This window comes from Ursus maritimus, unplaced genomic scaffold (assembly GCF_017311325.1).
Source record: "Ursus maritimus isolate PB19 unplaced genomic scaffold, ASM1731132v1 scaffold_13, whole genome shotgun sequence".
Taxonomy (NCBI): Eukaryota; Metazoa; Chordata; class Mammalia; order Carnivora; family Ursidae; genus Ursus; species Ursus maritimus.
The window spans coordinates 49,399,531-49,426,344 of record NW_024423675.1 but is presented as its reverse complement, the minus strand read 5'-3'; the positions used below and the strand labels follow the sequence as shown (position 1 = coordinate 49,426,344).

The 26,814-nt window shown below is 41.1% G+C and overlaps 1 protein-coding gene across 25 annotated transcripts in view; it reads left to right on the top strand.

The window, feature by feature from the left end:
• Positions 1-26,814, top strand: part of PLAGL1 (PLAG1 like zinc finger 1) — a 109,397-nt gene that overhangs the window by 62,032 nt on the left and 20,551 nt on the right. For 7 of the 25 annotated variants that reach the window (XM_040627915.1, XM_040627916.1, XM_040627890.1 and 4 more), the window contains 2 exons: positions 17,163-17,236; positions 25,752-25,825. The gene's annotated coding sequence lies outside the window, so the exon portion shown is untranslated. Of the gene's footprint in view, positions 1-15,889; positions 16,053-17,162; positions 17,237-21,394; positions 21,427-25,737; positions 25,826-26,814 lie in introns of all 25 variants that reach the window. The other 18 variants (XM_040627891.1, XM_040627905.1, XM_040627897.1 and 15 more) reach the window with 7 other exon arrangements.

Here is a 26,814-nt window from a genome sequence, read left to right as displayed (position 1 = left end):
GTCTATGGTGTTTCTCAGACGTATTTCCCAGTATAACCCCAGTGTCATCAAATATGCCATAAGACTGGTGCTCCATGAAACATTTTGGGGGAAATAGTGCTTTAAAATTTAGGAAATTGGTGAAAATGACAGAATCTCTTGTACATTTTTCACAATGATGGTGAAAGAAAATAAGGACATTTGAGTTAGAATGGTAGACGTATAACATAAAAAGACTGTGAAGTATCTTAAAACAGTTGACATGCAATTAAGCATTAATAATTGTTATAGTTATAAAACAGTTTTTTATCTTGAAAGTAAAAACATGTTCTTCCTTGTTGTAGTCACCTACTAATTCCCACATCACTAATTCCCACTTCATTTCTTGAAGATTTAGCTCCTGGCTCACTGTCATCCTCCCCAAGACTAATGGTCCTAATCTTGGTGATTTTATGGCCACCTTGGGGTCCTTCCAATACCCTGATTTCTCACTTCCTTAGCTTCCTCTCTTTCAATGATCTTGTTTCCCAAACTACTTCAGCCATGTCTTCCCATGGTCACATTGTGGACTTAGTCATTAGCAATAACCATTTCCCTCCATGATCTTGACTTTAAGCATCCCATTCTCCAACAGTGCCCACTCCCACCAACAAATTTTTAACTCCACCTGGACATTTCCCTACTCGATGTAAATAGCTTCTACCCTATCATTAAAATCACCCATTTATCCCTCTCTCTTATCCCTCCTTCTTGTTTTGTTGTCCTTAGCTCTAAATCCCAAAGACATAGTCTGTCTCTTCCATGCCTGTAGCTGGCCAGCCGAACACAGCTGGAGAAAACTACCTAGCCAGGCTCACTAGTCTTACTTTAACTATTTTGGTAACTAATCTCAGGGGGCCCCTAGTATGTTCTGGCAATTTGGACAATTAATTCCTAGGAAAACGTTTTAAACCTATTTCTCTATAAACTTCCAGTTCCTCTTCTATTCTGCCTTTCACCTGATGACCCTCTTTTCTTTTTCACTGATAAAATAGAAATACCCAAAAGAGAACATCCACAAGCACCCATCATAACACCTACCCAACCACCTGCACCTGTACCTTACATTCTGCCTTCTCTTCTTCCTCCCTGGGTGAACTGCCCAAATCGAATCCTAAAGCTTACTCTTGTACTTATGTTCTTAGATTCTATTTCCTTTCCCCTACTCAAGGGTATTGCTATAGCAGTTGTTCTTTCTCTTCCCTGGATTAGGGATTTCCCCCTTCCTTTACTTAATTATTTAACTCCTATTCCTGCTATTTACCAATTCATCTCATTTCCATTTCCTTTTACAAAATTTTTCTGTCTTTCTGTCCAATCTATCTTGATCCCATTTCAGTCAGGCTTGATTCTCACCATTGTACCCAAACTGTCTTGAGTGTCACCAATGACCTCCATATTGCAAATCTGACAGTTCTCAGGCCTCATCTTACCGGACCTGTCAGTAGAATTGACCCAGTCAGTCACACTCCTCCTTAGTGTTCTGAGTCTCCACACTTTCCCAGCTGCCTTCTAGTTACCATGACCACTTATATCAGTCTTTTCTTTTGTGCAAATACCTCTTCATTGCCCTGACTTCCAAACACTGGGTGACCCAGGGCAGCTCCAGCACTGTTTCTCTGCCTACATTCACTCCCTAGCTAAGCTGGTTCCGTTTCATGGCTTTAATACACATATATGCTGGTAACTACTAAATTGATATCTCCACTATGAATCTCTCTCCTGAACTCTGTATTTAAATATCCAAGTGCTGCACATCTGATAGGCATATCAAACCGAACATGTCCACAGTCAGGTTGCTCTCCACTCTCAACCAAACTTTCTTCTTCCTTAGTCTTCTTAATCTCTGTAAATGGTAACTCTATTCCTCCATTTTCCCAGGCTGAACTCTTTGGCACCATTATCATTTCTTCTTTTTCTCACCTGCTACATATCTAGTTGTCAGAAAATACTGTCAGCTCTATCTTAGATAAATTCAGAAGAGGACGGCTTTTCACTACCTCTTCCACCATCATACTGGTCCAAACCTTCATCACCTTTTTATTAAAATAGACTTCTTACTGGTCTCCCTACTTTTATACTTTCTCCCCTATAATCTATTCTTCAGCAGCCAGATAAATTATTTAAAACTATTAATTCTGATCATGTTACTTTTCTTGTCTAATGACTCGAGCCAGTGCAAGCCCTTTTATAGAGGTTTATCAACTTAATATGGGCCGCCATTACTTCTGACCTAACCTTTTACGGTCCCCCTCACTCACTGCTTTAGCCAAGCCAATATTCTTGTTCCAAGTCTTTTGCAGTTATTGTTGCCACAAAAAGCCATAAGGCTGGCTTCTTACCTCCTTCAGATCTTTGCTAAATTGTCATCGCACGTAGGCCTTACCTGACAAGGCTGTTTTGAATTGCCACTATTTCTCCTTGCCTTACCCTCTTAGCACTCCCTATCTCTTCAGTACTTTAGTTTTGAATCACCATCTGATATACATTTTGTTTGTCTTACCTTCCTTTGAAGATGAACTCCATAAGGAAGGGAACTTTGTGTGTTTCATTCAGAAAGAGGAAAGTGGAATAGGGGAAAGGGGTTGTGTAGCAGTTACTGACTGTGGCTAACATGCCTTTCTCTTGTTGCCTCCTGACCACAAAGATGGATAAGTGACTCATGTTGGGGCAGTCTTTGTATCTTGTCCTTCTGGTATTCTAGTCCTGGGATGGGCATGTGATCCAAGCCGGGCCAACTGGCGTTTTCCATGGGATTTCAATTTTTCTGACTGGAGGTGGTAATAAGGAAGTAATTCCTATCTTGTCATGGGTCCTTTTAACTGTTAAAAGACCATTAGACAAAAGATAGATATAGCCATACACTATAATGCCTTTGGAACACTTACAAAAGTTGCCCATAAACTAGGTGACCAAAAAATGCAAAAAGAATATTAGAGCAGATACAGGAGAGAATAAGAAAATTTTAAGTGAATACTGTATAAAGTTCTATGTAAATAAACTTTAAAACATTCAGTGTGTAAGACACTAAAGGTTATTTTGACCTAGTTTGCCTGTCAGATTGACGAATTCTTCCTAATGTTCATGTAATAGTTACTTACATGTTACATGACTTCCACAGCTCAGAAATATAAAGTAGATATATTCAAGAGACTTACATAACCCTCATTAAAACATAATGGCCAATACAAAAATTTTAAAAAGATTGTCAGTTATGAGAATAAATGTAAAAATCTCCAAGTAAGGTTTTATAAAGAACTATCTACTATGACCAAATAGGACTTACCCTAAGAGTACAAAAATGATAAAATATTTGAGAATCTTATGCATAAATACACTGTATGATAATTTTTTAAAAGTGTGAACTAAGAGTCCTATGGGACATTTAATAACATTTAACACCCATTTCTGGTCATCTTTTAGGAGTAGTACTTATTATGGATACAGAACATTTGTTTTGAACCATTCGCACATTTATTAATAGTAAAGCCCACAAACATTTCCATCAAAATCAGGAGTAGTGACATGATGTCTGCTGGCATGATAGTATAAGTTCTAGCCTGGCAGTGAGACAGAAAAGTAACAAGCATAGTTATTAGAGAATGAGATAACACTAAAATCTTTTTTTTTTTTTTAAAGATTTTTTTTTTTATTTATTTGACAGAGACAGCGAGAGAGGGAACACAAGCAGGGGGAGTGGGAGGGGAAGAAGCAGGCTCCCAGCAAAAAGGAGCCTGATGTGGGGCTCGATCCCAGAACGCTGGGATCATGCCCTGAGCCGAAGGCAGACGCTTAACGACTGCACCACCCAGGCGCCCCCTAAAAATCTTTTTTTTTTTATTAAAGATTTTATTTATTTATTTGACAGAGATAGAGACAGCCAGCGAGAGAGGGAACACAAGCAGGGGGAGTGGGAAAGGAAGAAGCAGGCTCATAGCAGAGGAGCCTGATGTGGGGCTCGATCCCACAACGCTGGAATCACGCCCTGAGCCGAAGGCAGGAACTTAACTGCTGTGCCACCCAGGCGCCCCTAAAAATCTTTTTTTAAAAAGATTTTATTTATTTGAGAGAGAAAGAGCGAGCATGAGCAGAGGGAGAGGCAGAGGGAAAGGGAGAAGCAAACTCCCTGCTGAGCAGGGAGCCTGACGTGGGGCTCATCCCAGGACCCTGAGATTATGACCTGAGCCAAAGGCAGACACTTAACTGACTGAGCCATCCAGACACCCCACACTAAAATCTTACAGGCAATATGATGGATAGATCTATACAGTTCTGAAAATCAGTTATAAAACTCTTTTAATTAATGCAATTCCATAAGTAGTTAGAGAAATGATAAATATATGTTTAGTGGCAATAATTGGAAGCTTAAGATAATAGGTTCATTTCTTATGGCTAGCAAGAAACTAACATACTAAGAATAACTCAAATAAGAAATGTGTATTTTCAGAATTTCTTACCGTTAGTATGTATAACTTTGTTACCAGAAAATAAATAATAAGTTCTTAAGAATATGTTTCCAATACTTAGAGGTAAGAAAATTCTAGTACTAGAGTTCAGGCTCAGCTGAGTTTTGTCAGTTGTAGGCTTTCCCAGATAATTCAATAAGGAAGTCTGAATGCTTGATTTAAGAACTTTAGTTAGATTAAACATGATTAAAAAGCAGCTAAAATCTCAATCATCTATGTATTTTGAAGTATCACTGGGAGAAAAACTACATTTGAAATTTCTTCTAAGAATTTTCATTTTCTTTTTCAGTGCTTGTTTGATTAGAAGTTCTTTGGTAAAAAAATGAATAGATCTTGATACTTTTAGTAAATGGCTCCTAATGCCATTTTGTTAATGAGGACTTGGAGTATTCTATCATAATTTAGTTCCAAAAGCTCTCTTTTTAAGAGCTATAAATTAAGCAGGCAGCATGGTGGAGAGCACAAGTTTTTGAATGAGTGTGGCCAATAAGCATGTGACAGTGAGCAAGTTAATGAACGTTTCTTAGCCATAGGTTGTCTTTTATAAGACTGAAATAATAATAGCTGTGAGGATCATAAGGATTAACTGAGGTGATAGACCTAGTCATTAGCAATATTCAGTAACAACCTTTTAATTCTATATTGCTCAGTATTATAATTTGAGATACTAGTAAAAAATTATTTTATAATGTACTTTATAGAGAAAGCCATCTCTTATTATTTATCTTACCTATCCCAGATTTTGAAAAATTATATATTTTTATGGAAAGAGAAATTGACTAAGAGACAAGGGCTGCTCTGTAATGTGACCCCAGACAAGTCACTTTTTGCATTTTTTTTTTAAGATTTTATTTATTTATTCAACAGATAGAGACAGCCAGCGAGAGAGGGAACACAAGCAGGGGGAGTGGGAGAGGAAGAAGCAGGCTCATAGCGGAAGAGCCTGATGTGGGGCTCGATCCCATAACGCCGGGATCACACCCTGAGCTGAAGGCAGACGCTTAACCGCTGTGCCACCCAGGCGCCCCCACTTTTTGCATTTTTTGAACTTTCAGGTAATCTCTACATCTTAATGATGTAGAGATATGAAATGAGATAATGTAGACTTTTCAGTACTTGTAAATATAATGCACTAATGCAAATGTTAGGAATTCGAACTGGGGGACTTCCATGACTTCTAGCCATGGTGTAGTAATAGGAACTGGGTCCATTCTCCCACCTGAAACAACCAAAGAACAAAATGAAACCAGAAAAAGCCGGTAAAATATATAAAACAGATTTTCAGACATCGGGCAATGAACAGCATAAGACTGTGAACCCTGAGAGAAAGGAAACAAATGATGTGCCCAAGGCCACAGAGTAAGAAGGGGAACCCAAGCACAACTCAGTGGCCACCCTGAATTGAGGTAATAGAATTGGGAATTCAAGGAAGCAGGTGCAGCTAGAATTTGTAGGACAGTGTACTAGAGAAGAGAGAGTTACACAAAGGGAACACTTTGGAGGTCATCAGAGCATTCCCCTGGAGTCTTCAGCTGAGTGCTGATTAGTGCACGCATATAAGAGAACTACCCAAGGCTGGGAAAAGAACCACTGGGAAGGAAAATGTAGATCACAGGTCAGGGAGGACTGTGTCCCACCAGAGTAGAAAAACTGTAATATAAGTGGCATAAAATGGAGTACTTGGAAAAGTATTGCCTCAGTAGTGAGGAAAAATTAGCCCTAGTGAGGAAAAATTAGGTTGCTCTGATCCTTTCTAAAATAAAAAGAAAACCCAAAAAACCTAAGAGTAACCCATTAAAGAATGATCATAATTTTTTATTTTGTAAAGAGTAAGATAGAAAATATTTTAGGCTTTACAGGCCATATGATCTCTGTTGCAGCTGCTCAGCTCTGCCAGTGTAATGTTAAAGCAGCCATAGACAGTATGTAAATGAATGAGGATGGCCAAATTCTAGTAAAACTTCATTTACAGAAATAGGCGTGGGCCTGATTTGGCCTGTGGGCCACAATTTGCAGGCTCTTGGTTTAAAGGTCAAATTGTTTCTAGTAGTTTAACTTCATCCCAGAACAAAGCTCAAGGATATTTAAAGAACTAGAAAATATCCAGCACCTAACAAGGTAAAGTATGCACTATCTAGCATTCAATCAAATTTACCAGATCTCCCAAGGAATAGGAAAATTCAATAGTGAAGAGAAGAAATCACTCAATACAAATAGGCTCAGAGATGATAGATTTATAAAGATAAATTTAATACAGATTTTTAAAAGATTTAGTAAACATCTTTACTAAACAAAGATATTAAAACAGTTATTTTATCATACATATGCTCAAGATTGTAGAGGAAAGCAGCAGTTTAAGGAGAGACACGAAAGCTATAAAAAAAAATCCAAGTTGAACTTTTAGAGGCAATATAAACATCTGAAATGGAATATACACTGGATAGGAATAACAGCAGACTAGACATTGCAGAAAGACTTTGAGAACTTGATGCTATAGCAATAGAAATTATACAAAATAAAACACACACGTACAGTGAAAAACTGAAACAGCCCATCAGTGAGCTATGGGACAACTGTAAACAGCCAAATATATGTATAATTGGAGTCTCCAAAGGTGGAAGGTAACAGAATGAATATTTAAAGAAATAATGGCTGAAAGTTTGCTAAATTTGTTGGAAACAATAAGTCCACATATCTTAGAAGTTTGATGAATACCAGCAAGTACCAAAGAAATGAAGAAAATTACACCAATGTACATCACAATCAAATAGTTTAAAACCAGTAATAAAGATTTTAAAGCAGAGAACGAGGACATTATAAATTTAGAGGAAAAAAGAATGACAGTAGACTTTTCACCAAAGCAATGCAATCCAGAAGAGAGTGGAGCAACTTCTTTAAAGTAATGAAAGAAAAAACTGTCAAACTGGAAATCTATAGCTAATAAAGATATCTTTCAAAAAAGATAGTAAAATACTTTTTTAGACATACAAAAGCTGAAAGAATTCACCACCATTTCACCCACATTATAAGAAATGTTAAAGGAAGCCATTAGGAAGAAGGAAAGTAATACTAGATCAAAGTAAAGAACACCAGAAATAATAACCTCCTGAGTAAACGTATGGTTTTTTTTTTTAATTTAAATCTTTTTTTTTTAAAAGGTGATTGTTTTAACCAAAAATAGTAACAATGTAGTTGGGGTTTATAACATGTAAAATATGACAACAGTTGCACAAAGGTCAGGATGGGAAAAATTGAAATGTAATATAGTGTTTTTGTTTTTTGTTTTTTTTAAAGATTTTGTTTATTTTAGAGCATGAGCGAGAGCATGAGCGGGGGTGGGGGGCAGAGGGAGAGGGAGAAACAGACTCCCCACTGAGCAAGGAGCCTGATGCAGGGCTCAATCCCAGGACCCTGGGATTATGACCTGAGCTGAAGGCATATGCTTAACTGACTAAGCCACCCAGGTGCCCCTAAAGTTTTTATACTATATGTGAAGAGGTGTACTATCCCTTGAAGGTACATGTGTTAAGAATATAATGAAAAACCCTAAATGAACCACTTAGACCTCAAAAGAAAGAGTTATAAGCCAAAGGAGATAAAATTAAATCAAGAAAAATAGTCCAAAAGAAGGCAGAAAAAAAAAAGGAAAAGGGAAATGGAGAACAAATGGGTAGCAAGATGTACATTTCAACCTAACAATATCAATAATCATATTAAGTATAAATGGTATAAGCACTCTAGTTAAAAGGCAATGCATGTCAGCTTAGTTTTTTTTTTTTTAAGAAGAAAATGAGTTAGCTATAGGCTACTACAAAGAATGCACTTCATATATCTAAAGACACAATTAGATTACAAGGTAAGGGATGGAAAGCAATATGTATTTTAGTACTAATGTTTTTTTAAGCTTGGAGTAGCTAACTTCTAAGTAGAAATTAGAGCAAAAAATATTGCCAGGTGTAAAGATGGTTCTTTCATAATGATAAAGTGGTAAACTCATCAGGATATAATCTGAAATGCTTATGCATGTAATAATAAAGTTTCAGTGTACGTCAGGAGAAATAGACAAATCCACAGTTATAGTCGGATTTCAACACCCTTTTCAATAGATGATGGCTCAACTAGATAGAAGATTAGCGAGGAGCGAGAAGAGCACTATCCACCAGCTTGACCTAACTGGCGTCTGTAGAACTCTACCCAACACATTCTAGTGCACCCAGAACATTTATCAAGATGGACCATATTCTGGGTAAGAAAATGAATAAATTAGTTTAAAAATTTTTAATCATATAAAAAATGTTCCCTGACCATAAAGGAATTAAATTAATATAGAAAGGTATCTAGAAAAATATTTTGTAACCTAACACACTTCCAAACAACCCAGAAGCACATTCTAGGCCATACAGAATACCTTAAATTTAAAACAATAGAAATCATACAAAATACATTCTCCAACAGTTAAGCTAGAAATTAATAACAGAAAGCTGGAAAATTCTCCAGTAGACAAAAATTAACACACTTGTAAATAATCCATGGGTCAAAAAAGTCTCATGAAAAATGTAAAAATATTTAAAGGAGAATGAAAATACAGCTTATTAAAAAAGTGGGTGGGGAGAGGCAGCTAACACAGTGCTTAGGGGGAAATTTATAGCATTAAATGCACATAGTAGAATATCTAAAATCAATAACCTAAATTTCCACCTTATGAAACTAGGGAAAAAAGAGCAAATTAGACCTAAAGCAAGTAGAAGAAAATAAATAAAAGGGAAGTTAACAAAATCAAAAATAGAAAAAATGAGAAAATCAAAACAAAAAGATGGTTCTTTGAACAAGATAAAAAAAATAAAAATTGTAGCCAGTTTAACCAAAGGAAAAAGAAGGCCTAAATTAGCAATGTCAGGAATGAAAGAGGGCTCAGAGCGACTGATACTCATGGATATTACAGGGCGAGTAAGGGAATACTGTATTCTCTGCTCACAAATTTGATAACAGATAAAATGGAACCGTGTCTAGAAAGATACACACAAACTACCAAAACTATCTCAAGGAGAAGTAGATTACCTGAATTGCCCTTTATCTATTAAATCCAGTTAATAGTAAAAACAAAAAACAAAACAACTTTCCAGAAAAGAAAAACCACCAGGCCCAAATGGTTGTGCTGGTAAATTTTACCAAATAACCCATGTGACCAAAAAAAAGGGAAATGGTAAGTATTGTCAACTGACTGAAAATAAAAACATATTTCCAAATAACTAGGATGTAACTATAGCAGGGTTTAGAGGGAAATTTATAGCTCTATGTGCCTATATTGGAAAACAGCAACAGTCTCAAAATAATGGCTCTAGGTAAGGGATTGTCAAAATCATCTTCAAATATCTGAATGTCTTTTATTTAAAAACATGTTTATTTCATGTTGGAGAAGATAATACAGATGGTTATGAAAAGGCAACTCTTAGCCCTTCATAGGAAAGAAATAACCATCAGACTTCCCCTGCTGTGGCCTGAGTTTCCTCAGGCATGTTCCCTTAGATAGTGTTTACTTTTTTTCAAAGTAATCTCTATATCCCAGGTGGGGCTTCAGTTCATGATCCGAGATCGAGTCACATGCTCTACCAACTGCGCCAGCCAGGCACCCCTCCCCTCACATATCCTTAAGGGTTCTTCCCAACTGTTAACTTCTGAGATAAACAGTCGTGAAGGAAAAAAAATACATGTATTTTTCAATGTTAATTAGCTATAGATTAACATTCACTTTTAAATTGATGTATTATATAGTAAGTAATACAATAGACGAAGGAGCAGTAATTTAAAAAATCAGAGAACTGTAGAATTAGAAGGAGCCGTAAGTGGTGTTAAGTCAAACAGTGACGTCATCTCTCAGCCTCTTTTAATATCAAAGCCTTGGGTAGAAATTTTTTTAGTTTAGTTTTTTTTTAGGGGAGATCCATTTAAGTTTGCAAATCAGCAAAAACAGTGCATGAGAAGTAAGCCACTGGAAGACATATTCGGAATTCAGAGAAAGTGGCATCAAGCTCAGGGACAATAACTAACATTCTAGGCGTGATTTCGTGCTAGGTAAAAGGTTGAGTATATGTCACCTTCTCTCCAAAGCCTTTTCTGGCTTTCCCAACTTAGCGGCCTCTGTCTTACCACAGTATTCTGCACACTCTGTACTGTAACATCTACATACTATCAGCTATTGATAGGGTGTGATGGAAAATGAGACCAGGAGGGGGAAAAAAAAGTTTGCTGTTTACCACTGGCCGTCTTGGTGCTAAAAAGTTCATCTGTTTTCCTCTAGTGAGTAGCGGGAGAGGCAAACGAAATAACATACGTAGTCTTTGAAAACTTTAGAGCCCTAGCTCCATGCAACAAAATATTCCTATTATGTATTTTTCTTTTTCATGTGGCAACTGTCTGTGAATTTCTGCCTAGCAAACATGTGTTGCTGCTAACAACCAGGGGTTTTCCTCAGTCAGCTTTTTAAGAGACAATTCAATTAGTGTTTCTGTTTTGTGGAGTAGCTTATCTTTTATGACCGTCTGATCTGGGTTTATTAGTTGGCCACCTTAAAATATTAGACTTGAGTGGTCAGTTTTTAGTGCCAGAGAGAACCATGTAATCCACAGGCTGAAAGTTACATTTTACGTCTTTGTACTGAAAAGGAAACCTGTTTTTCCTTTTTAACAAGTTTTACATTGGTTTGATTTTCAACACCAGTGATAGTAGCTACATGATTGAGCATTTATTATGCTAACACTGCTTTAGGTGCTTTACACAAGTTATCTAATTGGATCCTTCTCAAACTCTGTCAGAGAAGATACTATGCCTCGTTTACGGATGAGCAAACTGAGAGTCTGAAACAGACCGTTAATAGCTTAATTTACAAAATTACTAAAAGGTGACACTAAAATTTCAGTATGGATCTGACACCAGACTGCGTACTCAAGCCCTGCGTCCTTGGACCGGTGGCGCAGTGCCTTGGGCTTAGGAGTAGACGGATTATTTAAAATAGTTACAGTGAGAGACGTTCAGTGAGTAATTACAGGCACACAGGGTAGGTAGGTCCTGCATGGCACTGAACGACAGAATACTTAAAGTTGTGGCTCTGCCACTTGCGAGTTCTGTGACTTTGGCAAATCAGTTTATTACCCTTCTTAAGCCTGTTTTCGTCATTCAAAAATAGAAACTAGTAAAACCACCTATCTCACGTGGTTGTGGTGAAGATCAAATTGATGTTTCTGAGGGCTTTAAATACTTTTGAAAAGGACGCCTGGGTGGCTCAGTCAGTTGAGCGTCTGCCTTCGGCTCAGGTTATGATTCCAGGTTCCTGGGATCAAGTCCCACGTTGGGCTCCTTGCTCAGTGGGGAGCCTGCTTCCCCCTCTGACTGCCGCTCCCCATGCTTGTGTGCACTCCTTCTCTTTCTCTGACAGATAAATAAGATCTTAAAAAAAAAAAAACAACACAAAAAAACCCCCAACCCCCCCCCCAATAAATGCTTTCGAAAGGGTATATAAATGATGAGTGTATTTTGTCATTTGCCATAGCCTTTCCTTAAGTAGTAAATTTTCCGAGTGCTTTTAAAAAAATGATTTGATTTCTAGAAACTTAGTGAGTTTCCAGAGCAGCTCTATTGAATTCGAGTGATCTATTATGTCAGGAAGTTCTACTCCTAAGACTAGCGTTCTTCGATGAGATACTTTTGTTTTTGAGGAATGGTTATTTCACAATACCTTGTAAAGGAATTCTTGACAGATATTTCTGTCTCCATTTTGGAAGAGTGGAAAGACAGGCCCAAAGTGAATCAGTGCCAGAGTCAGCTTTGAGGTTCCTAATATAACTGTCACACTGCGTCTACGAGGAAGCTACCTCTCCCATGCCATGTCTACTTCTGTGTTTTCTAAGCTCACTTCTGTCCCGACTTGAGAATAAGTGAAAGTCTTCTCCTTGAGGGCTGTTCGGTACCGTGTACAAAGTGGCATCTTTGACAGTCAAATGAATAATCAGTGAATGGATCCCCAGGTCATACTGAAGCTCATAAGATGGGCACGTGGGAAGGTTGTGTTCTGTGTCAAGGAATGAGTTCTCCATACCTTTCATTCCAATATTGTTTATTTTCTTTTTGGTTTAGGAATTTTCAGATTTAACCCATCCACTCCCATGTTTCCTCGGGATTAGTGACAGAAGTGGAATGGAGCGCGATAAAATAAACACATTTTGTTGCAGGCTTTCTTGAAGGTTGTGTCAAAGAAGCAGCTCAGAATTCGGAGGAGACTTTAGAATCCTTTTGGTCAAATCCGTTCAGCGTAGGTAGGCGGTCAGGAGAATCCCTCTTCCTTCCTGGCCCCTCGTGCTCCCCCTCCCCCTGGCTAACCCTCCTGTTCCCACAAAGCTGCCCAGGGCTCATTCAGGCACAGGCTGTCATTTAGGGGTCTGGATTACCAGTTTGGGTGGTTACCTAGCTCACATCAAAGCTAACCGCTCTATCTCCGTTCACGTTTTTGTTCCGCAAACAGAATCTGCGCAGACTGGCTCTCTTTAGGCTGTGTGGCCTTCCCTGGAAGTCAGACCTTGAAGGAAGCCCTAGCAATTACAGCTGTAAATTCATCCTCGGGCGGTAGTGTGCTGGGTGTGAGCTGAGGAGGGCTGCCGCATAGCCATGCTCCGATCATCATTAGAACTATTAAGTTGAGAATAAAGTGTCCCGCGTGTTTGGGTACGGTGACACGAAAGAAACTGCAGATTAAGTGAGACCATTGCTCGCGGGATTGCAGGACGGAGAAAGAAAGGGAGAGTGAGCCGGCGAAGTTTATTTATGGAATGTCAGGGGGCCATTGAGGCCCAGCAGGCCCTAGAAGTGGAGGACTTCCCTGGGTGCTTGTTTTTTCCCTCTGACCTTGGATGAACTAGCGAGCAGTATATTATGCCGGCCGATTGTGCTGGTTTGTCATGGTTAGCATTCTGGACTGTCCCTGGAATGTAGGAAACGGATGAATTTGAATTGAACCATGAGGTGGTCTGCCGGGCCCTCTCCTTGTCTCAAGGAAACCTGTCGCTGTTTGTCTGGGCCTGGCCTGATGGAAGCAGTGGAGGGAAAGAGAGGTGGGCCTTTGATCTCTTTGTTGCAGCTGCTCCCTGGGAACTCGCTGAAATCAATGCCCTGTTTTCCTGAAGGAATGAATGGCTCTGCCTAACTAGCTTTGTGAAGCTGTGGGGGAATTCACTGCCTCTGTTTATTGACAGCTGAAAAGGAGCACATGGGGTGGAATGGACCTTCTTGTGAAAACCAGGCACAGGGAAAATTAGACCTCAATTTAACACAGAGGAATTTGGAAATTCACCCCAAAGGAGACGGTGGTTTCTCATGCTTACATTAGAATTACTCAAGTTTGGGGCTAGTGTGTGATGAACAATGGAGGCTCTGTCACAACTGTGTTATAAGTAGGAATATGGTATGCATAAGAAATGATGCTAAGTAGAAGTTGATTCAACACCCTCCTTCTATTTTAAACACAGAAGTAGAGAAAGACAAATATTAACCATGATATAATCAAGTGATTCTTTTATTTTTGCATTAAGAAGAAAAAAAAATTGATACTTAAAATAAGCATTATTAATGTAATATTACTAAGTGTCAAGAATATCATTCATTTATGTTTCAAAACATCTTTGAACTTGGATCTAAATTTCACTCATGCAGGCTATTCCTGCTGCTCTTGGTAGTGTGTTGTAAGGGAATATTATAATACATTTATTTTTAAAAACTTACATTCTTAGGATATTGTAACTGAAAGGCTATGCCAAGCATAAATGAAACTGGCTAATAGACCAGTATAGCAGTTGCCATTAACACAGTTCATAAATCCTAAAATTACTACCTTTCTTTTGAGAACACAGTGAGGAAAAAGTCTTGAGTTTATCACAAGGAAACATCACCATAGCTTCTTTTACATCTCCCCTCACTTGCTTGATTTCCCAGGAAGAATTTATAGCTTCTTCCTTTGGCCCCGGGCCCTTTGTGCACACCTCTATTATAGCACTTAACACGCTGCCCTGTAGCTCTTTGTTTAGGTGTATTCTTTTAGCTGGAAGTAAAGCAGCTGTGGCGGATTCATTTTTATATCTCCAAGCCCAGCAAAGCTCTTGGCTCAGTGAATGCGAGCTGCATGAATGGGGATTGATAGCTCCCTGTACATTACTTTGAATGTAATTACTTATCCAGGCTTCAACTGCAAATGCTAACTACATTTTAGGAAAACCTGATTGATCTATTGTTACCTGATTGGTGCTATAGCTTTTTAAAATCTATTCTTTATGGAGAATTATTAAACACTTTTTTTGATTGGGCCAGTTTGTTGAGCAGTCCATCAGCCTCTGAACAGGACGCATTAAAAAGTGGATGGCATTGTCCTTTTAAAATCTTAACTCTGTTCTCCAATATTCTTTCCTAAAATTAAATCTCAACACAGAGTTTAGATATTTTCAGTACGATGAAAAAGCTCTTAGAGACTTTTCGTAGACTTTCACTTGACCAGATTTAGTGATTGAGATGGATAAAGCTTCCGTTTTACATGATTTAATTCTGTGATGTAATCTTAAATAATGCAAAACAAAACACCCTTTGACAGTTTCTTTAACCAGATTTACCACTACTGTGTGTTACGAGCCCCTTATCAAAAGAAGCAAACACCTTCACTTGTCAGTGAAAAGTGTGAGGGAAATTTTGAGTCTAAAGGACTAACTACTATGATTTCACAGGACCCTAGAACAAGCCCAATTCTGGGCTATTCTCAAGTTAAAACCTATTTCTTTTTCAAACACAGCTTTAAGTGGGAAATAGTTGTCAACATTCTTTGGGAAACAACATCTTAATATCGTAATGGAAAATTTTAGTAAAGGGGGGTAGGTAAGCGCAGAAATACAGTAACTGGCTAATATTTTACTCTCCGTGATATTTTTGTTTTTATCACCAAGATTATTTTTAAAGAAGTCTATTTGGTCGTCTGTTTTTGATTAGAGGTGAAGTTTAAAATACAGGTTTGCAGATGTGTGAGTTTTGGTAGGAATCTTGTAGAGGAATGGGGTGTTTGTAAGGGTCATACAGATGTGGTCGATTTAGCAGTTTGTGATTCTGCTGAGATTTCAGATTTCTTACGAAATAGGAAAATGACCATGGCCTTGATCATCGATAGACTCTCGCCCCCATAAGTATTAACTTGTAGATAAGAAGGCAGCAAGCATAGCACTTAGGTTTTATAACTTGGCTGCTCTACTCTCCGTTTCTGGAAGTAATTTCATGTGACATCATACCAAAGTAGGGAGGGGTGGAGGGTGGAAGGAAGTGTAGGAAATCAAACCACACTTTTCCATTTTAGCAGTGAGGCATATCTTTGTCTACATTGATAGAAACAACTACGTACAGGCCGCCAAGGAAGTAACTTCAGTTAAAAGCTGTGCTCTTGCTATGTCTGTGGAATCCCGCAACTCCAGCTCCGTGATCCTCCATGAAAGAGCCTTTCCTCAGGACCGAAGACTGCTATAATGTCCAAGAGGTGGCATTGCAAATGGTGTAAGAGTCAAACCTTCACAATAGGTTTGGGGATCAACATATATGAGGTGTTTGTATTCGTGTGTGTGTTTATCTCCATCAGCTAACTTCCTAGTAGAAAGACACCAGATACTTCCCTCTCAGATGGCTTCCCCTCCATCGAGACTGACCAAATACCACAGGCTTATCTAGTCATTGAAAGGGGAACATCCTCCTCACTCATTACACTGAATTGCAGGAAAGACTGTTCTGAAATATAGATCTAGAATTACCCTCATTGGGTGTACTTACCGACAACAAGTCCTGCCTCTCAGGCTCTTTTCTCACAGTAGCCTTGTCTTTGGGGGAAGAAAACCGAGTGAAGCAAAGGAGTTTGGTTTGGTTTGGTTTGGTTTTTCCGTGGTGGGTTTTTTTTTTTTTTTTTTTTTTTTAATGTTTCTGGTGTTTTTGGTTTTTGTTTGCCTGTTTGTTTGGGGCCTTTTAATGGTCTTTTCTTGCTCCTTGGAAGCTCCCACTCTCCTCCCCACCTCACGCTCAACCCTGCTCAGGGACTCGTTTCCTTTTCCCAAAGGATAGTGTTCATATTTGACACTTTTTAAACGGTTCTTATGAGCCCCCTAATATTTGTACTTGAACTGGGGTCTCTGGAAAATAATTGCAAGTATGTGAGTAAGCAAGTATGCTTGCTTCCCAGGCACCCATGTGAAGCCCTTTACTCAAATTAGCTCATTTAATCCTCAGAAGGCTCTTGTGCTGTAGGTGCGATTATTGTCTTCGTGTTACAGGCGGGGAAGCCCAGGCCGAGAGGCCAGATTGTGTGAGGTTTCTTCGTGGCTCCAGGGGGCAGCTGGATTTGAACCTGGGCCTTCCGACACCGTGGCCCGTGCCCTGCACCACATACATCACTGCACTGCCCCTCTCAAAGGAAGACTGCCGTCAGAACTTGAAGGCAGGTCCCTGGCATGTAGGGACGTGGCACTAGGGCATGTGGACGAGGAGAACTTTTTGATCTGGGCATTCCCGAACTCACATTCTGTCTACCAGTGTCTACTTACGGAGCAGGGATGTGGTTTTTCTCAGTGCTTTTTTTTTTTTTTTTTTAACCTTTGATTCTTTCCCCCCTCACTCTAGGATTGCTCTCACGTCTGATGTGGCCTCTGTTTCACATCACATCTAACACTCCTCTGTACCTCAGACTGACAAAGGTAAGTATGTCTCTGCCAAGCCAGCGGACTTCTGCCCCCGTCTGCTCTCCCACGGTCGGTCAGTCGGGAGTCTGTATCCTTCTTTCCTCTGGTAGGGCACTCACCAAAGCCTTCCTCCTCTTCCACAGTAGAGGGGGTTCTGTGCCAGAAAATGCTCGCTCGCAGAGAATCTGCACTTGAGGAACTGCAGGCTTTGAAGGAGAAACAGGGTTGAGGGTTACAAAAGCCTATTTTTCACTCTTCAGAAAAAAATCAAGAAAATATGTGAAGAACTGTCATTGATATTTATATTCACTTAGAAAAAAGGGATATTATACAACTGATTTTTATTTATCATGACTTGGTTACTGGAAATATATGATCTCCCTCTCTTACATTTTAAAAAGATGTTTTAAAAATGATCTTAAAAACAAATACGGAGGGAACATTTGGGGGTGTTATCCTCCATTTAGAATCGCAGTGAGTCTGTTTGTTGTATATGTTACAATTCAGTTTCTAAATCATGCTCTTAAAACCGTAATATGAGGTGATTCTCAGTTTGTGTCTATTCTGTCCAAATTTCCTCAAGTTATGAAATGGGGAAATAAGTGGGCCTCTAAATCCAGTGTTTATCTGAGAGAACTTGTGGTTGGCAGGATCCTCAATATTTATTAGTTTTTATTTCTGATCATTTTCCACCATACATATGGAGATTATAATTTGTTTTAACCACCTATTTCAAAATAGCAACCTCTAGTTCCAGCCTTAAATTTCATATCCAACGTTTTGGTGTTTTTTCCCCCTGTAACATGTATCAGTTCTCTGTTTGAGAAGCCCGTGCCTTCCTCACCTGACGCTACCCTCCCCCTGTTTTGGAGCTGTCGGGCTAACAGTGTTGCTTAACCATAATTCTTGGCCTCTCTCCACACTTTTTTTTTTTTTTTTTTGCAAAATGTCCTTGACTGTAATACGCCATATTTTTTTTTATTCCAGTGTTCTAAGTTTTCTTATATTACATCTTACGCTTACATTTTTTTTTTTCCCTAAGCCTCTCACTAGATAAGTCATTTCCCTATTTATTTTGCTCTGGGGTCTGACTTCTGGGTGGTTATTCACAGTTGCCCGAGGTGGAAAGCCAGAGTGAAGAGAATATTAGATATATGGGGGGGGGGTGTTTAAATTCCTGTTCTCCAAATGATTCTAACTGAAACTAGTCCCCTTCCCCACCAACACATTCAAAAAGAAAATTTTAGCAAAATCCCAAAATGCCAGAATCACTTCTGTATGGCATTTATGTCACTCTATGATGCCTATAAGACCAGTTCATGCCAGGCACCACCGTGATTCTTTCCTGTAGTTAAACATGACATTGCCATGTGAGGCGCAGCAATATTGCCCTGTTTAAGAAGTTAGGAATCTTTCAAAGACATGACATACAAAACTTTTGAAGCATGCAGGAAATAATAGAAATTTCTTTCACAAGCACATGTTAGGAAATGAAATCATGCCATGATGATCCAAATTAAAGAAAGATTATGGAAGTGAATCAGTAATGTATGCTCTGTCACATACTTCGTATTCTGAAACAGGCTGTTCGTGTTTTCTAGTTGTGAACTTACCCAGCCTGTAAAGTCGTTCTTGATACTTATTAACAGGCTACATCCGCTTTGCCTGAACACTTCAGACCCTGCAGGTTGTGCTTTTGTATGTACATATGTAATGTGAAATCTTGTAACAGCTCTGCTAAGTAGATCGAGGTCACTGTAAAGGGAAGTTAGGGAACTTGCCTGAGTCAGCATACCTGGCAAGTAGCAGAGCCCGTATTCAAACCCGGAACCATCTGACTGCAAAGCCAGTGGTCTTTCTGCTATACGACACCATTTTTCTGGATTGTATCTAGACGAATACTATCATTTGGTTGACATTTTTTTGAACTAACTCTAGAAACACAAGCTAGTGTTAAGTAGAGTATGTTGCTGACCCAGTAGGATAAGGCAAAATAAAACACATTGTTGTACCAGTTCTGTGTAAGGAAAGTTATCGTCTGAGAGTTGTCGGTAACATGTCTTTATTCTCTGACTCCCTGAACAAGCAGAAGGCTAAAATGAAGGCAGTTGAGAGGTGAAGGGAGTTGGGGGGGGGGCAGTGTTCATAATATAGAATAGTATTAAATGTTGTCGAAGTTAGTAAATTAAGACAAATAAAGTAAATTAGAATAAAGTTAGCACATTTCTCTACCAGCGTGTTCAAAAGAGCACTGGGAGCTGTGCGTGTTTATACTATACCGAAGTGCACTTTATTTGGGGAATCATTTAATCGATCCATTATGTGGCATTTACCAAGGTGATTTTTTCCTTTTTGTTTGAGCACAGGAATTAACAGTGGTTCATAAAACAGCACGCACACAATCAACATGTAAATTAGAACCACCTTAAGATGATCATCATTTTATGTTGTTTCCCTAAAATGGTTCTCATTTGCCCTGTGTTGTCAACTCCAAGGGCCGTAAGAGCAAGGTGCGTTCTGGTTCACGGAAGATTTAGAACTCCCTGCGAACAGTTCATTTTATGGAGAAACTTCAGGGCGCATTTACTGCATTTATTCTTTTTGTGCACATTTTTTGAGTGTTTTTTTTTCCCCCAAAGGAATTATGATTATATTGATTTTAATGTATACGCTGGATCAGGCCTGGGGGCATAGTCTGTACATGGGCTGGTCTGAGGTCTCCTGCTATAACATAAACCTGAGTGCACTGCGCTCCTGATGACAAACTTCCAGTGGTTCTGATGAGTCAGGACTCTTGGTTGCCACTGACAGAAACTCATGGAACCCTGGAAGAATCCCCAACAGCCAAGTGACAGGAGCGTATTTGCATGTTAGAACAATCCCTCAGCCAGCAGCATTGTGATTAGAATGAAGGGGAGCCACTCCAAAAACAGAGACCAAGGAGCCAGAATGGCTCGGTCTCCAGTACGTAGAAATACCCCTTTGCCCTGACCTCACTGATTCAAACTCATTACTCACCAGGCTGGTAGTAGGTTTAAGGGAAGCCGCCTGAAAATTGAATTTTGGCCAGTAAAATGAGCTCATCTTCCATCCCCCAGCATACCTCTCCACCCTTCTCCTAGCAAGTTTTTGGGCACCTCAGATTGGAGAGTAGTCTCCTGCACATGATGGCCTGTGTTGGGTGATGGAGGTCGGGGACAGGCCATGTGAATGTTCATGAACTGCTTGCTTCTCTCTTCCCTTCCGGGCCCCACCTGTCCGGTGTGAGAAGGGAAGCAGGTGTCAACAGAGGCCAGATCCTCGTGAGGCCAGAGTGGCCCCCACGCTGTGGTTGCTTTGCTTTCCCAAACCTCTGCCTGTTTGCTCAACACACCCTCACTTCCATGTTTACTGTCTATGAGTTCTCTTCTCAGGTGGTTTTCCCACGAAATCATCTTCCCAACAGCCACAGCAGGGACAGGGCACTGCCTTGGCCCACCCCGCCTCTGTGACAGGGCACCTGCTCCCCGGGAAATCCTCGCCCAGTGCCATCTTCCACCAGATGTGCCCCGCGTGCTGGGCAGACTTGGTGCCTGGGTGGCAGGAAAACGGGGTTCCCTGATTGCCAATTCTTGTCCATCTGAAGTTCTAACGGCCAGGACTTGCTGTTCTGAAAATTCTGGTCTCTGCAGGAAGCTGGTATAGCTGGGCTTATCTAGAATCCTCTCCAGTTTTCGTCAGGGCTTTCGGAAGCAAAATTCAGCCGCAGGACTGAAATGGAGTGTGCCTTGAGGATGTGTGACTGGCCTCGAAGTCCGAACCCCTCTCCAATGTTTCATTTGGTGCCCTAAGTACCTACCATTACTGCAACAGCTTGGAATGAACGGATTTGTCACTCTAAGGACTTACATCCTCTCTCCCAGGGCAGGGGTCTGCTGTCCCCCGAGCTCCTCAGTTTGCAGCACACTGTCATTCCCATTGTGTGGAAAGGAGCCGCTCCTCTGCCTGTCCCAGCTTGCTGCCCCGCGAGGCCGGCCAGGCCTGGGAAGCAGGGGTGTCTGGTGCCTGAGACCTGCGCGCTGGCCTCCCTCTCTCCTCTTCCTGCTCCACATCCTTACTTCTTTTGGTTTTTAAGTGATTCACAGTTTAAGATGAAGGCCTTAAAGACAACTTTCTCTGCCTCTCCCTTTCTAGGTATTTGCATAGGAATCAGAGGAGTTAACCTTGTGAGTAAACGCTCCACGTCTGCTCGTGGGTTTCCTTCCTTCCTGCTGGGTCTGCCCCAGGGCTGCGAGCGCAGGACTGCCCCCAGGTCACTGGCCTCTGCGCAGACCACACTCCTCTCTGCCACAGGGGATGGCCTGTTTTGAAAACCAGTCTGGCTCCAGTTGTAGCAAGTGAGGCTAGTCGACAGCACAGATGCGTACGAGGCTAAGGTTCTTGGCACCTTCCAGAGGCCCCCCACCCCCCAAGTCTGAACCTCACTGCACAACTTCAAGGATGCAGGAAGTCTTCCTTTTTTATCCCTGTAACTGATTCAGAGTCCAGCCCTCGTTCTGCTAACCTACAGGGAAATTTCATCTCTATCATGTTTCAGTGTCTCCCTTTCCCTCATGGGGTGTGTCCTAGAACCCAGAGACTTCCACGGCACCTGCGAGGTGAGGGATTGGCTCTGACCTTCTGTGTGTCACGGCAGTGGGCCCTGCAGCTCTCTGCCTCAAGACCACAGGCAGAGGCTGGAGACCTTGCCGTGGGTCGGGGTCTCCCTGAGCACACCCACGGCCTGTCCTCTGGAGGCCTCAGCTCAGCGCCCTGGGGCAGAGAGCTGTGCAAGGGCCCGCGGCAGGAGACGCTCTTTCTCTCACCTTCTCCCGTCTCCGTCTCCGTCTCTGGAGTTGGGCAGAATCTCCTCACTGGGTTTAGAGGTTAACAAAGACAGACGGCAGAGGCTGTCATCTGGGCCAAAACACAAGGAATGACAAAGCCTGCCACCTGTTGTAAATGAGCTAGAGAGAAAAGCTGTCAGGAGGACAAACAAAGCAGAATTCCAGAGTTGTCCTGCCGTGCTGATTTGGAGGCTGTAATGAAGGCAAAACATTGCCCAAACAGTGGTAACTATGGAAATGGAGGAAACAGATTTGAGAGACAGTAAGCTCGCTGAATCTGTATAGCTTAGTCGGTGAGAAGAATCTAGTATGACTCCAGAGTTTCTGGCTTGGGAGGGTCTGGGAAGTGACACAGTCCAGAGACTGCCCCGTGGGTAATGTGCACTCTCACACCACATGCTCTGTCGCCTGCCAGTCCTGTGCTCCTGGGCAGCTTCATGCAACTTCTAAGCCTCTGTTTCCCCATCAGTAAAATGGGGCTGATGGCTCCTGTTCATATGGTTGTTAAGTGCGTGTTAAGTGATTAAAATGGCCACGACCTGTGAGCATCCCGGAAATGTTAGCTGTTGGTACCTAGTGATGCCAGGAGTGAAAACTGTTAATGCTGGAGGGGCCCCTACTTGAGAACAGGCGATCTTCAGCGCTGTGAGACATCCAGGCTGAGAAGTAGTAGGTGGATTCATCTGGAATTTGAAAGAAAGTTTAAGATTGAAGACGGAGATTTGGGAGGCCTCTGCCTTCAAGGAGGAGTGAAAACCTTGAATTGTGAATGGGGTCCCCCAGTGACTGTGCAAAGAGGTAGAGCGCCAGGTGTCAGGCCCACAAATCTGTTCAGATTTTGAGTGACCCTTTGCAACTCGCTCCTCCGTGTCATCTTTAAACTGACTTTATTGTTTTGAGATAAATACGAATATCCCATTTAGGGTCTTTACTTCGGAGGTATGATCTCATTGTTTACTCAGCGAAATAACAGTGGGTTGTCTGTTATCTCCCATATGGGGGGGGGGGACTCCTTTCTGTCTGGAATTACAATCTTTAGAAAATTAAAAAAAAAAAAAAGGAACTTAGTTGAAAAGGTTTTCAAACACAAACCTTGCACATCTTCAGTCTAGAGGAGTCTTTCACTGAAAACTAAGGCAGAAATCCCAGTGTTTGGGGCTTGCCCAATTCTTTCCCACTCAGATCATTACAAATAAAAAAGTCAGTTTGAAGAATTGACTTAAGAAAATTCAGGAGTAGCCAGAAGTGAATGAGCTGAAACTGGAGGGAAGTCCCTTTGTTTAATTTGGGTTTCAGTGCATGCTCAGCGGGCGGCTAAACCAGTACATTCATAGAGAAAAAGGCATGTTCTTAAATGCCGCTCTCAGAGGCAAATGCCAGCAAAAATGCATTCTAGAAACTATACGCTCTAGATTCAAGAGATTTTACTTTCTGTCATCTGTAAGCAGACGTAAACAGATCATTTCCCTCCCACATTTTCCCTTTTATTTAAAACAATTCACTCTAATCTGTTTACTGTGTGCCAGTCCCCATTCCCAGAAAAATGTGACTTTTCTTGCTACTCTGGAGCTCAGAAATAGGTATATTTAGGAGTGTTTAATGTTACAGGGTCATTTTTACCATATACGTACATATATGTATATGGTAAAGATTATATATATTGTATATATATGAAAGATTAAAACCTTTTTCTCTGATTTTGAAATCTGAATTCTGACCTGAAGTGCCGTCTGCAAATAGCGTCCTGTCAAACTTAGATGTGTTCTTTCTCCCGTCTCTTCTCTGCTTGATTACAGTGTCGCACACTGCACGTGGTTGTCCCCAGGGCCACGCATGCTTTCAGGTTCTCCGTTGCATTGTTAACTATGTGAGCATTACTGGTCAGAGATGGCAGGTGGGAGAGGCGGAGGAACTTGGCCTCCTCCCTGCCCGAGTTCTCCTCTTTCACTGGTGCTGCTTACATTGAACAGCTTAAGAATAAGCTCCTGTGTGAGCCCTCGGAGGCCAAGGAGTATTGTTGGATTCAGAAAGGAATCGCTTTCTTTTAGTGATAATTTGAATATTTTGACAATGCAGCTAAGCTACTCCACTGCCTGGTTTGCGTACTTCATGTCTTGTGCACCCCTTCTCGTGAGGCAGGAGAGAGCTCCTGCCTCTCTGAATTCGTAAATTGGTATTGTCCATTGGTGAGATGGGTAGGAGCAAAGGAAGAATCATCCAGAAGAATTTTACTCTCTTGGCTCAGTGTTTTTTTAAAGTTCTTTAAAAAAAAAAAAAATAACATAGGCCTTTGGAGACCACCAATTTAAAGCACCATGATAAATGTTGGGTATTTGGAGAAGAGAGATGGGCCATGAGATGATTTGTGAAGTGTTTACACATGCAAAACAAACTCTCTGGATGATTCAAAGATCCTACTTACCTCCAGTTCTAACCTTCCAGGGCTTCCCTGAATTGTGATGGGTTATTTTAAAAATTAGTTGTCTAAAATGATCTTAGTTTTTCCATTTTTAACTGAAAAGGGTGTTCCCCTACAAAATAAATGGGCATAGCCTTTTTTGATCAAACTAAGAAAACTGGCAACCAAGTGAACAAATCACGTAGGTGAGGTATGATTGGCTTTGTTTCATAATAGATTTATCTTTGTGCTGGTTAAGAAAATCCTAAAAAGCTTTCTCCTGTGAGGACTGACTGGTTGGAATAGTCCTGAATGGGAAGAAGCCAAGTTTTATAATTAATTGGTGAGCAGAGATACTGGTTTCCGCACGCTCACCAGGGATCAGTGGTGCAAAGCTGGCCACAGGCTGGGCTCTGGAAGGCTTGCTGAAAACCTAGACTCCCAGGGCCAGAGTGATGTGCTGTCAGTCTGTGCTGCTTTGCACTGTGGCCCAGGAATCTGTATTTTTAAAAGATTTCTCAGGCAATTCTAATGTAGAGTCAACATCGGCAACCACTGAATTGTGTGTTCAGTTTAGAGACCTCAGCCTTTCCCCTCTGCACATCTGGTGAATCTATATGTTTACTTGAAGCTCTTGTTGAAAATGAATGCCTATTGGTTATTGCTGACTTTTTTCAATTCAGAATTTGTTTCAGGTTCTGTCATTGCATAGATTTGCATACCTGTTTTATGGTATTCTAATACTGTTGATTTTAAAAAAATACCATTTCCTCTGTGTGCTGTTTTGAATATTTTATGTAAACAATTTCATGGTTTTTTGTTTTTTTTGGGTTTTATTCCTACTTGGCAGAAAGCAGGGGGAAAACTTCAGGGTTTTTCTAATCCAGTTGCAAGTAGGACAAAAGATGTAATATAAATACTTAAAGGTCTTTTTCGGCAAGATGACATCAGATTGAAAATCCTTTAAGTTACAGCATTATGAACTTTATCATACTTTTTAAATATACCAGATCTAAATGTTTAAGACTTTTGCCATCTGGTGGATCAGAGACATTTAAAAATTAATGGTGGCGTGGCTATTGAGGTCTCCTACTCCAGGATCCTAAAGTTTAAAATTGGGCTGTCGTGTCTGAAAATGCATGGAAGGGCAGTCAGAAATCCCTGGACATTATCAATTCCCTCTTGAAGGGAAGTCGAGCTCCAGCATGGTGGGGGGAATGTTTTCCTTGCTTCGTTCACTGACGATGTGCAAGATCTCTTCTTACAGGTTTGAATCCTCAGACGAACCCCTGAGAGGACTTCACGACCACCTGGAAGCTGGTGTTTCCTGTCACCGAGCAGGTATGCACACAGTGGTGGCTGCTTCAGATTATTTCTGGCTGGGTGTGTTTATTAACAATTACTTGGAAGCACATAGTACAATTAGTCAAGGATGTGCAGGGGGTTCCAGGTCCTTCAGAAAGGTTCTAGTAGAGCATAACTCAATTTCCCCCTCAAACTGCCACATACAGCATTCTTCTAACCTTTTATTTTTTTCAAAGTACGAACATTCTGTACAAACCAGGGAATCAGGGGCTGCCATCGGCCGCCTTCCCTGTCCTCTGCTGGCTGCACCCACAGCCAGAGTGACCCAGGCCACTCTCTGGAGTTTTCTGCAGACTTCCCTGTCAGTTCAGACGTTCTCAGGCCGCCCTGACCTAACTGGTCTGGCTGAGCTGTGTAGTGGGTGTCCTCCTCCTGATGGCATGTGTTCGCTGACCAGCCTGAGGAGGATGCTGGTCACGGACCGGCTGTCCCAGGGAATCCAGCCGCAGATTGCGAGGCTACTTTGGAGCTTCCGTAGTAAATGCCGAAGTCTGCTGCTCGTGCGGATGGTGTAACTGGGAAGGATGACGGGGTGCGGGTGGGAAGAGCACTCAGCTCAGACCACCTGGGTTTGGCATCTGGTCGTCACTGTCCTCATCACCAGGAATGCTGTCACTGGAAGCGAACACTGGCGGGGCACCCTGTGCCCGGCACTCTGCTCCGTACGGAACAGAACTTGCAGCACCTTCTCAGTCAGTGCCTGTGGGCAGGGAGTGGAAGTCTCTACGCCTCAGTCTCCTCTGTCAGATGGGGATAAAGACGCCCTTCTCTCCAAAGGGGCCTCTGAGGGCTTTCTGAGTCCGGCTAAAATAGACTGTCGTTTTGCTTAATATTATTTTGGTGCCCTTTGAAATATAATCGGACTAAAAAATATGTTGATGCATTGGCCAAGACCCTGAAATTCATCCCAACATGGCCACTGTATCTGGTAGGAACAGAAAAGGGCACTGGCAGCCCCAGTTACG